Here is a 17,677-nt window from a genome sequence, read left to right as displayed (position 1 = left end):
CTTCAGAAACATGACCTCAGACCAATTGACTTTCGAACATGGCTTGTTCTGTTTGTCCTCGACCTTGTCCAAGATGGAATTTTCAGGTGTTTGCCTGGGTCGTGCTTAGCCAAGGCGCCCATGGCGAATCACGATCCCACCACTACGGTTTCTCTTCGCACGGAATTTCCTTGGTCGAATTTTGGCCCTTATAGTTCCCAGTAAGTAAACTATACGAATTAATGCATGACATGTATTTGTACATAAGCTTGTAGTACTTAATATGAATAATTAATATTTATTCTCACATCATTAAATCACTTAACCATGATAAGTTGATATGATTTGGTGTTAATATTGGGTGCGAGCAAGCATTTACCCACTTTTAGTTAAGATCATTTTCTTTACCAGAAAATTTTATTGACTCTAGTAAAAAAGTATTTAAAATAATAGTCAGAAATATTGAGAGAAAAATTGTTCGTGAAATTAATTGTTTTACGCTCCATATGTAAATATAATATAATATTTGTTTTCTTGGAATGCAGAAAGGGTTGTCTGGATTTCAATTGCTATCCTGGTCTTGCTGTTTGTGTTTCAAAGATTTGGAATTGACAAAGTTGGCTACACATTTGCACCAATAATTTGTGTGTGGTTCTCACTCATTGATGGTATTGGAATTTACAACTTCGTAAAGCATGATAAAAAATTGTCAAAGCTATTAATCCTAAATACATCATAGACTACTTCAAGAGAAATAAAAAAGATGCTTGGATTCTCTTGGCTGGTTGTTCTTTCAATTACATGTATCATTTCCTTTGTCAGGATGAAGCTCAACGAGCTATGGGGACTTCATTAGAGAGAGACCCTAGAAGGTTCGAAGGAGAAGAAAGAGAAACAGAGAAATAAAATTTGGAAAATATCTGTCTAACCTTTTATTTCTCAACTTGTTCAGTATTTATATTTACAGGAAAAATGTGTGTAAAATAAAAAAAATTAATACTACACTTATACAATGCATTGAATATAAAAGAATAAGGAATAAATGAGACTGGTCCAGATCATAGTGTTGGGCCAGCTGTGTGTGCAGCAGACTGGGCTCTAACACTCCCCTCAAGCTTGAGGGTGATGAAACACCAAGCTTGCCAAGAATACCATAATGCAGCTGGCTGGGTAATGCTTTAGTCATAATATCTGCTAGCTATCCTGAAGAAAAGACAAAATGCAAAGTAAGAAAACCAGCAGTGACGCACTCCCTCACATAATGGCAATCAATCTCGATGTGTTTGGTTCGCTCATGAAAAATAGGGTTCTTGACTATGTGGAAGGCAGTTTGACTGTCACAATAGACAGGAACAAGATATAAAATAACCAAACCAAGGTCACCCAAAAGCCTGACCAACTAAACAACGTCTGCAACCAGCTTCCTCAATGCTCTATATTCATCCTCAGCTGAAGACAAAGAGATGGTAGGATATTTCTTACTCTTGCAGGACACAAGACTGCCACTAAGAGATATGTAAAACCTACTCACAGACTTGCGAGAGATGGCACAAGATCCCCAATCAGAGTCAGAAAATCCCACAAGAGACAAATCATCAGAACTAGAGAGCAGTATACCTTGAGCAGGATCATTCATAAGGTATCTTAGAACATGGATAACTGCCATCATATGAGGTACCTGGGGCTTCTGAAGAAACTGACTTAGGTATTGAACAAAGAAAGAAATATCAGGTGTTGTATGTTGGAGGAAATTCAATTTCCCAATTAATCTTCTGTATATATTAGGATCAGAAACAGGAGTACCCATGTCCATAGTAAGCTTAACATAAGAATCCAAAGGAGTAGTAACAGGGGAGAAGTGATGAAAGTTGAATTCTTGAAGGAGATCAGTGGTGTACTTTTGTTGATTCATTAAGTATCCTTGGGGATGCTGAGAAATTTCCAAACCTAGGAAGTAGTGCACCAAACCTAGATCCTTGATTTTAAATTGAGAGTCCAAGAATTGTTTTAAAGAGTTAAGTTCAGAAATGTCATCAACAACTAACAATATATCATCAACATAGACTGCCAATACAACTAGAGAATCAGAAGAGGACTTTGTGAAGAGGGAATAGTCATTGAGACTAGAAATGTAGCCTCTGGAGTGCAGTGCTTCAGACAATTTAGAAAACCATTGCCTAGAAGCCTGCCTGAGGCCATATAAAGACTTCTTGAGTCTATAAATAAAAGGAGAAGATTCAGAAGTAGAAGAGACATCCATCTTAGGTGGGATCTTTATATAAACTTCCTCATGAAGGTCATCATGGAGAAAAACATTGTTCACATCCAACTGAAAAATAGTCCAACCCATTTTCACAACTAAGGTCAGGAGACATTTGATGGTTGTCAGCGTGACAACAGGTGAAGAGGTCTCAGTGAAGTCAATACCTTCTCTCTGAGTATCCCCTCTAATAACAAGCCTTGTTTTGTATATCTCAATGGAACCATCTGCCATTTGTTTAATCTTGTAAACCCACTTACAAGGGATGACCTTTTTGTGAGGAGGAAGGGGAACAATGTCCCAAGTTTGATTGGACTCAAGAGCCTGAAATTCCTTTAGCATTGTCTCTTGCCAAGCAGGATGCGAAGCTGCCTGCTGGTAATATTGAGGTTCATGCACATGTAGCTAAGTTTAGGACACCTTAGATATTGCAGAAATAGGAGTAAGAGGAAGGATAGAGTTACAGACATAGTCTTGAAGGTAGGATGGTTGAATGATAGTTCTGGTGGATTTTCTTAAAGCAGGAGCAAGTGGTGGAAGTGGAGAAGGCTGATCCACACAAGGTGGAATGGGGGCAGAATAAGAAAGAAGGAGAAGGAAGAAGTGAGGCAGAGGATGCATCAGGAATGTTTGTTTCAGCAATAGGAAGGGAGGAAATATTAGATGTTGTAGGCACTTCTGTTGCATAAGTAGGAGCAGGAGCAGAAGATGTATCAATATCCACAAAAGGTGGAAAAGTGGAGGGAGGAGTGGTAGAAGATGTTGTTGAACCATAAGGGAAGATGTGTTCATGGAATACCACATCCCTAGAGTAAAAAATAGAATAATTAGAAAGGTTCATGAGTTTGTAACCCTTCTTGCCACCGGGATATCCTAAGAAAAGACTATGTATAGCTCTAGATTAGAACTTGTATCCCTTCCAAACTTGGGAGAAGTTGCAAAGCATAAGGAACCAAAAGACTTTAAGTGAACATAAGAAAGTGGATTTCCATGCAGTTTTTCATAAGGAGAAATGTTGTTTAAGACAGTTAGAGGCATTCTATTGATCAGGTAGGTAGCAGTTAGTATAAAATCACCCCAGAATTTGCGAGGAAGTTTAGATTGGAAAAAGAGAGCTCTAGAAACTTCCAATAAATGTTTATGTTTTCTTTGCACAACACCATTTTGTTGTGGTGTATGTGGAATAGTAGTTTGATGTAGAATACCTTGGTTGCTTAAGAAAGCAGTAGCTTTAGAGCTGCTACCAAGCTCATAAGCATTATTAGACCTGAAAGTATGGACTAAGGATTGAAAATGTGTTTTGACCATAGAGGTGAATGCTTTTAACACAGAAAGAGCATTACCTTTACAAGATAAAAGATGGGTCCAGGTAGCTCTACTATAGTCATCAACTAAAGTTAAGAAGTATATAAATCCATTGTATGTCCTAGTATTATAGGGTCACCAAACATCAATGTGAACCAGCTGAAAAGGAGTAGTGGAATGAATGTGGCTGTCATAAAAAGGTAATCTTTGTTGTCTAGCTACTGGATAAATAGAGCATATGAAAGACTGCTTTGAAGAAACTTTATCAGACAAGAATGAAATAGATATCATTATATGAAAGGCATATGCCCTAACCTTTGGTGCCAAAACAAATCCATTTTATTCATAGTAGATGTCTGATTACATGGCAGATTATTTACAGAAATTGGAAGAAAACAGACTTATTGCAAGAAATAGAATTTGAAAGAACAGAAGAAATATGTTGAGATGGAAACAATTCAGCATTAGGATGTAGATAGTATAGTCTTCCAGCAGCCTTACCAATTACCGGTGGCATCTTCAGAGAAGAGCCCTGTAAAGAACAATTAAATTTGGTAAGAATAGCTATACAATTCAGCTGGGATATTAGTTGATGTATAGATATTAGATTAAAATGAAAGGAAGGCACAAGAAGGACATTGAGTAAAGTTATGTCATGCCTGAGATATAAAGAGCCAGTTGACAACACTTTAACTTTATATCCATTAGATAGAGTGACAAGAAATGGTTTAGGTAAAGGTATAAGGTTGTAAAGTAAGTGTTTGTGTGGAGTCATCTAATTTATTGCCCCTGAGTCTAATATCCAAGGATTTACACCTAATTGAGAAGATGCACATACATGAAAATCAGTAGATTCTGCAGCATAATCGGTGAACAAACCTGCAAAATGTGCAAATCCAGATTTCTCAACATGAAGATTGTCAAATCCAGCACTAGAAGACACCTGGACTTGTTGGAATAAAGTTATTAGGTGATGATACTGTTCCTTGGTGAAACCATGGGCAGAATTCTCAGTAGATGGTTGAGGAGAAACTGCAAACTGATTGATTGGGATGTCAGACTGGACACATGAGGCTGATTTCTTGCCTTTGGTAAATTTGAAATCTGCAGGAAAATCATGTAATATATAGCATTTCTCCATTGTGTGTCCAGGTTTCTTGCAGTATTTGCAAGAAACAGAGTTGGGTTTCCTGGAGTTAAAGTTGATCTTTGATTGAAATTTCTATTTGGTGTTGTTGAGGATACAGAGAAGGAGGAAGATTCATTAGAAAAATTTGTAACTGAAGCTGGAGTTTCTCTTTGACTCTCATCTTGTTGTAAGAGAGAGTAAGCTTTGCTTATTGGTGGTAAGGGATTTATGAGCATAATAGCACTCTTCACATTTGAATAAGAGTCATTTAGCCCATTTAGGAATTGAAATAGTTGTTGATCCTCTATAAACTTGGGAAGAGCTCCACAAGAGCATATAGGGCCTACATATGAGGAATTTAATTTATCCCAAAGACTCCTAAATTTGGTAAAGTAGGTGGCAATATCAGATGACCCTTGGATAGTTGAACTGATTTCTCTCTGAATTTGAAGATATTTAAACCCATTGGACTGTCCAAATCTTTCATTAATGTCAGTCCAAACCTCCTTTGCAGCCCTAAAACACATGACACTTGTGGCTATGTCTATGGAAACAGAGTTGATAATCCAAGACTCTCCCAATAGTAATAAAAAAGGAGAGTTGGCAGGAGGTTGGGCAATTCTCCCATCTAACAAACCTAATTTATTTTTAGCAGAAAGAGAAGTAAGCATGCTACTTCTCCTCAATACAAAACCATGTCCATTGAAGGGAACATGTACTAATTGGCTACCCGGATTGTCTGATGGGTACACATAGAAAGGATGAGAAGGATCTATTGTAAAGGGAGCAAATCCTTCAGTAGTGGGAACTGAGGGTGAAGTGATATCATCTCCATGACTACCCGTATTTTCTACTAACACAATCTAATCGACACAGTAATAGACAATAGGCTCAAAAAATAACATGCAATCTGTCATATACATGGATCTCCAAACTACATGACCTAAATCACATCAATATAAGTTTCAGAGTTGTAGATTAGAACGGTATTACCAACCTTCTACTCAAAACCAGAAGAAGTGAACAGAAACCAAACCCTAGCTTGAGATTAGCCCCAAATCGCTTGAATTCATTACGAAATCATGAATTCCAGTCGACTTAATTGATATAAGAAGAGATTCCAGTAAAAAACCCAAATTTTCTGTCCCGTAGTAGCGAATTCACCGAGTTTTCGAACTTTACCCAAAGGACCGATTTCAGTGAGATCTTCAATCGATTTACCGTTGAAGATGAAGCTTACATGGCAAGGAATCAAAAATCCCGCTCTGATACCTTGTCAGGATGAAGCTCAACGAGCTATGGTGACTCCATTAGAAACAGACCCTAGAAGTTCGAGAGAGAAGAAAGAGAAACAGAGAAATGAAATTTGGAAAATATCCGTCTAACCTTTTATTTCTCAACTTGTTCAGTATTTATATTTACGGGAAAATGTGTGTAAAATGAAAGAATCAATACTACACTTATACAATGCATTGAATATAAAAGAATAAGGAATAAAGGAGACTGGGCCGGGTCATAGTATTTGAGCCAGCTGTGTGTGCAGTTGACTGGGCTCTAACATCCTTCACTTTAATTAATATTTGAGTATTCATCAGGTTAAACTGATGGATTTTGTGTAAATACTAGATTAAAAAAACTATAATTTTTCAGCGAAGAAAGAGTACTGTGAGTCCGGAGTAAATATAATAGTGAATGACGAATTGCAGGAACGGAGGCACTACTTGCAGATGTTGGTCATTTTACTGTTCAGTCTATACAGATAAGCATGTGCTGTGTAACATAACCAGCGCTCATATTAGCTTACACTGGTCAAGCCTCCTTTTTAAGGAAGAATGCGGATGACGTTTCTGATACTTTTTTCAAGTATATACCTCAGTAAGCATAACATCTATATACATATAAATACTTAGGTTTTATGTTATATTGCTCGGACTCTCTAAAACTGTTGCTGCACCCATGTTAAATCTTCCAAAACTACACTACTTTTAGAGGATCTTAGACGTACCTGATAACTTTTTTGAACAGTCTAAACAACATAGGTTTTATGTTATCGTGAGACAAAATTAATGAACATTTATGCTTTTCTTTCCTCATGAACACATATTGTAGATGGCATATATGTGGTGGCAGTGTTTGCAGCTATCATTGCAAGTCAAGCCATGATTTCCGGGACCTTCGCTATAATCCAGCAATCGCTCGCATTAGGATGCTTTCCTCGGGTTAAAATTGTGCATACATCAACCAAACATCAAGGGCAAGTCTATATCCCTGAAGTCAATTACCTTCTCATGTTGGCTTGTGTTGCTGTTACTCTTGGATTCAAGACTACTGCAAAAATTAGCAACGCTTATGGTAAGACATTTCATTTCTAGTTATTCCCTCTCTTTCTTGAAGATATATCAAACTGATGTTTGTTGGTGGTAATGTACATGTTTAATTTTACGTATAGTTACTGAAATTAATTACCTACTATAACAACAAAATCACAAAACTATTTTTGTCATATTAAAGTAACTGATCAAATTCACTTGAGTTTTAATGCTTTAGTGGGTAACGTTTAGTAACATTACTGTTATAATGAATAAAATTCAGTTATGTTTTAGTTTTTTAACTTTATTGTAATAATGGATAAAATTCAGTGACTATACGTCAAATCAAACCAAGAGACATATATCTAACACATCATGAAACCATTTGTGTTTCTCAATATTTACAGGAATAGCAGTGGTGTTTGTGATGACATTAACATCATCCTTCCTTATACTAGTCATGATTATGATCTGGAAAACTCACATTCTTTTATAATCGCCTATGCTCTAATCATTGGAACTGTTGAGCTTGTGTACCAAAGTTCGGTCCTTTACAAGTTTGATAAAGGCGGTTACCTTCCACTAGCTTTTATGCTATGTTCCTAATGCATGTGCGTATGGAATTACGTGTATCAAAAGAAATACTACTTCGAGCTTGAACACAAGATTTCTCCTGAGAAAGTTAAGGCAATAGTAGATAAGACAAATTTCTCTCGATTACCCGGACTTGCCATTTTCTATTCTGAACTTGTTCATGGAATTCCACCAATTTTCAAGCAATATGTGGCGAATGTGCCATGTTTACACCGTGATCTTGTGTTTGTTTCATTCAAATCACTTCCCATCAGTAAAGTTCCAGTAAAAGAACGATTCCTCTTCCGTTGGGTGCAGCCATCTGATCTCTACGTGTTTCGCTGTGTGCATGGTACGTTATGGATACAATGATGTGTGTAATGAGCAAGACGACCTCGAGGTGGAGAGGCTCAAAGAGTTCATACGTGAATATTGCTTGTTTTCAGTTGCAATAAAAAGTCACAGACTATCTACTGAAAAAATCAAACAATTAGAGAATGATTTATGCATTAATGTTGGTTCAATGAAGTCCGAGGAGGAGAATTCAAATATAAAACAAGTCGAAAAAGAGGAGGATTTTGCTATATTAGGGGAAAAAGAAGTAGAAGTACGTACTAGAGAGAGCATATAGTACGGGGGTGGTTCATTTGGTAGGTGAACATGAAGTGATTGCGAGTAAGGGGTCTGGTAAAGCAAAGAAATTATGCTTACAATTTCTTGAAGAAGAACCTGAGGCAAAGTAACAAGGTTTTTGACATCCCTCACAAGCGTATGCTAACAGTTGGAATGATATATGAGCTTTAATTAAGTTATAATTGTTGGAAAATAATTTGATAACTCAAAAAGAAATATTCAAATTGATGTCTAGATTCATTCTTTTGATATTATGTTAATGAGCCTTTATTATAGTACTAATTATTTTAAATATATTTGTAACAGCAAATTAATTTAATTTTGTAGTCAATTTGGACAAAATTAATTTGGCTATTGAATGAGATTTGAACGTTACGTTTGGTTACAAAATTTTAACCGTCTATTACATTTGATAGCCTTAATGGCTTATGCTTTTAACGTATAAACTTTTGAAGAGCCTTTATGGCTTAGCTCAGACATTTTTTGATGAGATGGTGCATTCAATTTTTTGGACTACATAAGTCCTTTGTGTGGTTATTTTGGAAAAAGGAGAAAAAACCTAAGAAAGTTTCTTTCTTCTCTTTCTTTTGTGCTTGGTTTTTTTTTATTCAATCTGTGTTGTTTCTGCTCCTAGTTATACTAGAAGGGCTTGTTGAATTCGCCGGAATACGTCTAATTTTATTTATCACGGTGTGAGCGAAATATCCTTAAGGACAGTGTCTTTGACACGCCTCAAGCTAAATCTTATTCTCCATAATCCAATATTTTTACAACAATAATAACTGCATTTATCTGTCTAAAATAATTGTCCTTTTATTCTCCTGGAGTTTGGTGATTCTATGAAAGAATAAGGGGTAGCCCATTTTTTGATGAAAAAATGGTGTTCTACGGGGAATTTTTATAGCTATGCTTTTTTATAGACTTAATTACCACTTTTATAGAGATTCTTTTTAATAGCATATCATATTTATATTTATAATTTGTATACAAATCTATATTAATATTGGATCTAATACTAGAAAATCACATTTTTTCAACCATCAAAATCGCTAGAAAGTAGTCGAAAAATTAGATTTCTGATGCCGTACGGACCAAAAACTAGTAGCCGAAACAATAAACGTCGGAAAAGTAGTCGGACTTCCGGCTACATTTTTGTAGTCGTATTCTGCAGACGGAAATAAGAAAATTTCTGACTTCAGACTAGTAGTGATCCCCCAAGTATAGGCAATTAAATGGGTAACCCACTCCTAAGAGCCAAACCCCTCTGACTCATGTTCTGATCTGACCCTCTGTTCCTCTTCAAAACCCCGTTTCCTCTCTCTAAAAATCATGAAAATTCTACTGCCGATTTCTGAATCATCATATCCCACACAATAATACAATCATTTTAATTTTTAATGAATTACCAAATATATAAGCTTATGAAAATGCAATCACACCAATAAACATTAATTAATTGAACGTGCTGGCGTGGTTCGAAAGTTTTTCCAAATCATATATTATTTATTCAATAATAATGATTAAGAAATAATGACAAAGCTGTAAACTTTACTGACAACTATTAAAAAGTTTTGAACTTTGAATTCAAAATTTGGGTTTTACAAAATTGCAAGATTGAGAATATCCTTTGGAATTTATATCTCAATTTTGAAGGAGATTGGTTAAGATTAGAGTTTGTTTTGGGTGAATTTTTAGATTGAAACTGGAAGAGGAAGAAGAACGTAAAAATTGCACGGGGTGCCCTATTTGGTCGCCCCATTTAACCTATACCCATTTTTTTAAAAAAAGTTTTAACTTGTACCCACTTTTTAAACAACTTCAACCCCCTTTCTCCTTCTCCTTCTCCTTCTCCTTCTTCTTCTTCTTCTTCTTCTTCTTTCTTCTGCTGTTGTTGGTGCTGCTATGAAACTTCAGTTCATGTGATGATTGTCATAAATATGTTTATCAGATTATTTAAAAACAAATTATAAATAATAATTTGTGAATATTTTCACGTACGTAAGTTAGTAGACAATGATAATTTTGTTCTTTTCACCTTTATTGTTTTCAAAATTTATGATTTAGATACTGTTGACAATCTGATTATTTATCTAGTATGTTAGAAAACTTTTTCAAAAACTTCAGCTTATATAGTGCTGAAGTTTTTACAAATGAACTAAATAACTTCATCATCTTCTGTTGAAGTTTTTGAAAAAGCTTTATGACAAAATTAATGAATCCCGGACAAAAAAACTTCAGTTTTTAGTGCTGAAGTTTTTACAAATGAACTAAATAACTTCAGCATCTTCTGCTGAAATTTTTGAAAAAGCTTGTCTAGGACAAAAAAAAAACTTCAACTTATTTAGTGCAATTACAAACAATTAAAAACTTCAGCAAATGGAGAACAAAACTTCAGCTACTATGCTTCAGTTCAGCAATTACAAACAAAAACTTCAGCAAATAGAGAACAAAACTTTAGCTACTATGCTTAAGTTCAGTAATTACAAACAAAAACTTCAGCACACTTGCTACTTCAGGCCCGTCTACTAGAATGCTAAAGTTTTGCGTGATTGTCTTTGCTACTTCAACCCCGTATGCTGAAATTACGCGAAAAAATGGGTACACTTGCAATTTTTTTTGCAAAGCGGGCACAAGTTAAAACGTGACCCAAAAAGCGGGTATAGATGCAAATACCCCAAGAAGAACATACAATTAGAGCCGTCAAAATGGGCTTGGCCCATGAGGCCAGCCCAACCCAACCGCTACTTGGGTAGGGTTGGATTGCAATTTTATTAGCTTATTTAAAGCTGAAGCTTATAAGCCAGGTCCAAGTCAGCCAGTTGGTCATTGAGGCTTGGCCGAGGCTGGGCTAGGGCCGGTCCGTGGGCCAAAAATTAATTAAATTTATAATTATATATTTAATATTTTTAAAAAGTAAAAACTAAAAAAACTATTATCTATAATCCTCATTCCTCAACCCTAGATTGCTCATTTACCCTTCCATATCAACTAGAATATAAATTTTTGATATGCATATCGTATGACAAGATTAGTTTTTCTTTTTGCTTACTCAATAACGAACTAGGAATGTTTTAAGTGGTCAATAATAATTTTTTTCAAAAGAAAATGTTACTTTAAGTGGCCAATGATCAGTTTGGTTACTTTAATACGTTATTAATAATTAAGTTGCTCTTCAGTACAGGAAATGATCAAGTTTTAATACCCAACAAAAATTGACAACACTAGAAAATTTCAGGAATTTTAAAAATTTTATGGACTATAATGATGAAATCAGCAAATAATGTTAAATCTAAATTAAAAATATCTCAACATATAAATTTATTGAAGCAATCCCTGAACCTGAAGAAAGTAAAAAAAAAAGTATTAAAAGATTATTCATGTAACGTTAAAAAAAAAAGAGCTAGAAATATAGAGAATTTGCATTTCAATTACGAGATTCCTTCTCAAATATCAAGATTCTTGTATGCTCTAAACAAACAGAAGTAGTTCATATGATTATGAGACTATGTCACGAAAGAAATATTTAAAAATTTGAAGAATGTTTTTCCCTAGCCCGCGACCCTCTTAGGGTTGGGTTGGACTGGCCATTTAAGACCCATTTAGATGGCGGGCTGGCCCGTCCTAGCCTACCAATTTAAAAGCACGCGAGGCTTGGTCTAGGTTGGTCCGTTTTGACAGCTCTACATACGATATACAAAATATATACAATGACATAATTGTGTGAAAGCTGTATGCAGATTGTATCAAAGTTGTATGATGTTGTATGAAGCATGATAAGCAAATTATAATTGACCACACATTTGAAGATGTATCAATTTTGTATGAAAGCTGGTATGATGAGTTGTATAAAGTATGTATGATGAGTTCTATGAAAGTTATATAATGTTGTATGAAAATTGCATGAAAGTTGTATGAAATTATATGAGGCATGACAACAAACTTTAACCGATAATGAACACACGCTGCATATTCTTTTATGATGTATCAGAAATTTTTGTTCCTACTTGATTAGATTGGTCTGTTGCTTTTGAATTTATTTGTGTTTGCAATATTTCAAAACTATATCAATTTTTCTTTCGATGCTCGCATCAAATTGATTGTTGTTTCTCAAAATATTTGTATTCCAATTGAAAGCTTTTGAGAAGAATTTCAATGACCGTTAATGGCAGATTCTGTGCGAGAGAGAATTATTGCATTTTGTAGCTTGCTAATTGTGTATATTGACGCCGAACAAAATTTGCTTTTCTGATTGTAGCAAACTAAGTCGAATTTGTCAATTTGTGATGCTATAAAGTAATCATTAATGGCTGATTTCGCTTTAGTAAGATAAATAAAGGATATTTTTGGTGAAGAAGAAGGTGATCGTCAATAGCAATTAGCTATGGAGTTGAACATGGATTATTTTGGGAAGGATATGCGGTACAACTATAGGTGAATCACGTATCTATATGGATATTTGTGCTCTGGCGCTGTAAGTCTATTTAAACACTTCTGTACACAAAATGTGAAAAAATCAAAATACTTTTTGAAAACTTAGAAATAAGATAAACTGAGTAAATAACTTCTTAATATAGTATATACACGAAAAAATCCCAAAAAAAGGGGCATGTTATAAATATATTATATTATGGATGTTCATTTAGTACTTCGTTAGTAAATAAGCTTCCCGAATAAGCTTATCCATATGGATTCCGCCATAAATATGTTTATCTATTTAGTACTCTATTGGAAATAAGCCTCCTGAAGAAGTTTATCACTTTGGTACCTGGTTATGGATAAACATTACCCCCGGTAGAAGATTATCCATACCAGATATAATAAGCTTATCTTTTCGATACTCCGTTATGGATAAATATTACCCCCGGTAGAAGATTATCCATACTGGGTACAATGAGCTTATTCTTTCAGTACTCCGTTATGGATAAATATTATCCCCAGTAGAAGATTATCTATACCTGGTACAATGAGCTTATCCTTTCAGTACTCCATTATGGATAAACATTACTCTCAGTAAAAGATTATCCATATCTGGTATAGTAGCAGCTTACACAACAGCTTGCAGTAGCAGCTTACACAACAGCTTGCAGTAGCAGCTTACACAGCAGCTTGCACTAGCAGCTTACACAACAACTTCCTTTCTTCTATAAATAGAAGAAATTTTAGTTCATTATGTACATCAGTTTGAAGTTGAATAATATATCCGTTTCTCTCTATACTTGTCTTTACTTTATAGTTTTTATTTTATAACACGTTATCAGCACGATACTCTGCCATCTCGAGCAAATACTTTGAAAGTATCTGATGTAAGAACTTTCTTTTTCTATATAATGTCAAATCTTTCTAAACTTGAATTTGCAGCCCTGGATATATCGAGCAAAAGTTACATGTCTTGGGTGCTTGATGCTGAAATTCATCTTGATGCGATGAGTCTGGCAGACACTATCAAGGATAAAAATCAGGCATCAAACAAAGACCGTACCAAAACAATGATATTCCTACGCCATCACCTTGATGAGGGCCTGAAAATGGAATATCTCACTATTAAAGATCCAGTCATACTGTGGAATAATTTGAAAGATAGATATGACCACCTGAAGATGGTCGTTCTTCCACAGGCACGTTATGATTGGACTCATCTAAGGCTACAAGATTTTAAATCTATCAGTGAGTATAATTCTGCTATGTTCAGAATTATTTCCCAATTAAAATTATGTGGTGATAATATTACTGATCATGATATGTTGGAGAAAACTTTCACCACTTTTCATGCCTCGAATATGCTCCTGCAGCAGCAATATCGAGAGATGGGATTTAAAAAGTATTCTGAACTTATCTCACATCTTCTTATAGCAGAGCAACATAATGGGCTATTAATGAAAAATCATGAAAGCCGACCTATTGGTTCTTGTCCATTCCCTGAAGTGAATGAGACGAACTTCCACCAAGCTAAACGTGGAAGAGGTCGTGGCCCCAGTTGTTGTCATGGCCGTGGTCGGGGAAGAAATTTTAATCATGGTAATAGTAATGCACCAAAGAACCCTCCTCACCACTAGCAGCGAAAAAGGAAGGAACAAAAGCATGAAGCGGTGCAAGCACCAAATGCAGAAAATGCATGTTATAGATGTGGAGGAAAAGGGCACTGGTCATGTACCTGCCGTATGCCAAAGTACCTGGTTGAGCTTTATCAAGCCTCCCTAAAGAAGACAGAGAAAAATGCTGAAGAAAATTTTATTTCTGAAGATAATTTAGACTTCATGCATTTGGATGTAGTTGATTACCTTGCACTCCCAGAAGGAGAAACAAGTCATGTAATCGGTGGTGAATCTGTAGAAGTGTAAATATTTTAATTTTTGTTGTTTGTAATATATAGTATGGTTATGTAATTGTTGTACATAAAAAAAAATTATGATTTGATAATGATGTTTACTATAATATATCTTATTTATGTTATTTTGAAGAATATGGATAACATTATTAGATCAACTCAAACTCTAGCAGAGTTTGCAGGAAATATACAACCACGAGAAGTGGTTATATTTCGTATATCTCATTGTAATTATATTTTGTTAACCACCAAAAGTGGTATATGACTATGATCACCAGAAGTGATAATTTAAGCTTTCTATGGTTACAATTGAAGATAAACTTCATAAATATTCTCTATATTAAATGCACGCCTTGATTTGCTCCTGAAGTAGTAAATATTTTGAAAGAGTTTGAGGCATCACAATTTGATGTGATTAATGCGCATTCAGATAATTATGTTCGATTTCCTAAATGATGAGAACTTTTGATAATATTAATCCATTCCCTGAAGTGAATGTGACAATATTAATAAATCTAGTAAATATGAACGCGCTATTGATGTGAAGATATTACAATTCACCTCCAGAAGAAGTAATATAATTGAGAGAATATATACTCAATATTTCGTATTTTAAATTTGCTCTCGAAGAAGTAACACAATTGAAATTGCCTCCTGAAGTAGGAAAATATTATGAAGAAGAGTTTTCTTGCGCTTAAACAATTATTTTACATTGTTTATTTGATTGTGATTTTCTCTCATGATACCAGAAGTGTATGAGCAATATTTGATAGTACAAAATGTATCAACAACTCCTGAAGAGCTAACTGTTTGCCTAGAAGACACATGACACCAGTAGTGTCCGATAAATATTAGATTGTGGATAATAAATGAAGGCTCTCGAAGATCTTATATATAAATATGTCATTCATATTATATGATTATGGTCAAAACATATGTTGTATTAAACCTGAAGGTTTACTAATACAAATGATTATCATATTGAGACTACAAATGACTGAAAGATTGAAAATTTTCATGTTTCCACAATCATAGAGGGTAAAATAATATGTATATGAGAAGTTACCCACCTTATTCTTTAATTTATATTATATCATGTATCACAGTAAATCAGAAATCTACTAATGCAAAAGCAGTCACGGTAAACCAGAAGTTTACTAATGCAAACGTTTATGCCATAGTAAACCAGAAGTTTACTAAGAGATAGCACATGTCATGATAAACTTGAAGTTTTCATTTGCCATTTTTGAATGAGCTATTTAAGAATTCAGATAACCATATATTGAAGAAATAGAAGATTCTTCAAGAATTCTCATGTGTTGCTTGTTCTCATAATAAATTGACTAAGACCCCTAATTCTGAAATATATAAAAGGTGAATATGAGCCTATTCACCTGTCATGTGAACCACTTATAGATGCATATATAAGATGGTTACATGCATGTTTATTGTCAACCTGCAGTTTGGCATTTGAGATTGGTTTTCTCAATTAAGAGCATAACTTTCAGATTATGAAATCAAGACAGTTCATCTTAATAATGCTGGTTTATATCCAAGCTGGTAGCATTGAATACCTCATACTAATGGCTAAACTATGGCTTATGAGAACAAAGCTTCATGTATTGGTCTAAGATATTCTAAATTGTATACAACAACACTTGTATGCATCGGACCAACAATATATGATAAAGCCCACCCCTCACAATTGGTTTAGGATCAGAAATCAAATATTTTTACTATCTTTTGATGTGTGGTATATGATTAATTTCTCTACAAAATACACAAAGATATGTTCCTCAAAGAAGATTGGGGATATATGTTAATTTTTCTAACATTTGGGGGATGGAATAAACAACTGAAAAATATGCTATATGAATCGAATTATCATTAATATGATCCTCACTTAGAAGATAATTCAAGTCAAATACCAGAAACATTTGCTGATCCAAAATTTAATATCATATTTCAGCTACAAACGCTCCTATTAAAATTAAAGTCCCTGAAGGATAGAGTTTACTGTACGCATGAAGTGTGGTAGACCAATCGGTTTCAAAGGTAACAATCCTTGAAAAATGGTAGGAGCTAATGATCAAAATGCTCATAATGAGGAGGAAAGAAGCTCTAGAAGAGCCCACAACATAACATTTCATGAAACTCCCGAAGAAGTTCAGGTACCTGAAAATAAAGAAAGTGATGATATCTCAAAGTTATGTCGCTTAGGAACTGACACAAAATGATCCTCGACGATATATTTGATACAATATAGTGCACAATATTGTAAAAGATTGTGAGGATCGGACCAGCAGTCCAGACACTTGAAGATGTCATACCATTTAGATACAAGTCTTAACTATATGACTTATTTGATTAAATCTATATGAAGATCCTTGAAAGATTGAAAATGCTTAAAGCATATATTTCAAAGTCTTGAGAAATGTAGTCGATCAAATTATAAAGATCTTTGTACGATTTAAAGCAATCAGTGCGCAAGTGGTATAATCGTCTCAGTAAATATTTGCTGAAAGAAGATTACATAAATGATGTTATTTGTCCATATATTTTTATAAAGAAAATGTTATAAGATTTTGTTATACTTGCTGTTTATGTTGATGACATAAAATTTGTTGGAACTCCAGAAGAGCTCCAAAAGGCAATTGAATATCTTAAGAAAGAATTTGAGATGAAAGGTCTTCGAAAAATAAAAATTTGTCTTTGGTCTGCAAATTGAATATTTAGCAGACGAGATCTTTATCCATCAATTTGCCTATATAGAAAGGGTCTTTAAATGCTTTTTCATGGACAAAACGCACTCATTAAGTACAACAATGGGTGTTCGATCACTTGAAGTGAATAAGGATCCGTTCCGACCTCCAGAAGAGGACGATGAACTCCTTGGTTCTGAAATACTCTATCTTAGTGTAATTGTTATGCATTTATAGGTGGTGCAGATCGTATTGGTTATGAAGATACAAGATTCGAATGCGGAGACTCAAATATTTGAAACAAGATTTTCATCAGGAGGAGTAAAATACGCGATGCACTCTTTTTTCCTTACTAAGGTTTTTTCCCACAGGGTTTTCCTTATAAGGTTTTTAATGAGGCACCTAGCAATGCGTATTACTAAATATGTGTACTCTTTTTTCTTCACTAGGTTTTTTTTTCCA

General features: G+C 34.6%; 1 pseudogene; it reads left to right on the top strand.

The window, feature by feature from the left end:
- LOC104213320 (potassium transporter 5-like) overlaps positions 1 to 8,186 on the top strand; it is a 31,905-nt pseudogene extending 23,719 nt beyond the window's left edge.
- The last annotated feature ends 9,491 nt before the right edge of the window (positions 8,187 to 17,677 follow it).

Source organism: Nicotiana sylvestris, chromosome 9 (genome assembly GCF_000393655.2).
Source record: "Nicotiana sylvestris chromosome 9, ASM39365v2, whole genome shotgun sequence".
NCBI classification, from domain to species: Eukaryota; Viridiplantae; Streptophyta; class Magnoliopsida; order Solanales; family Solanaceae; genus Nicotiana; species Nicotiana sylvestris.
This window is presented reverse-complemented; position numbering and strand designations above follow the sequence as displayed.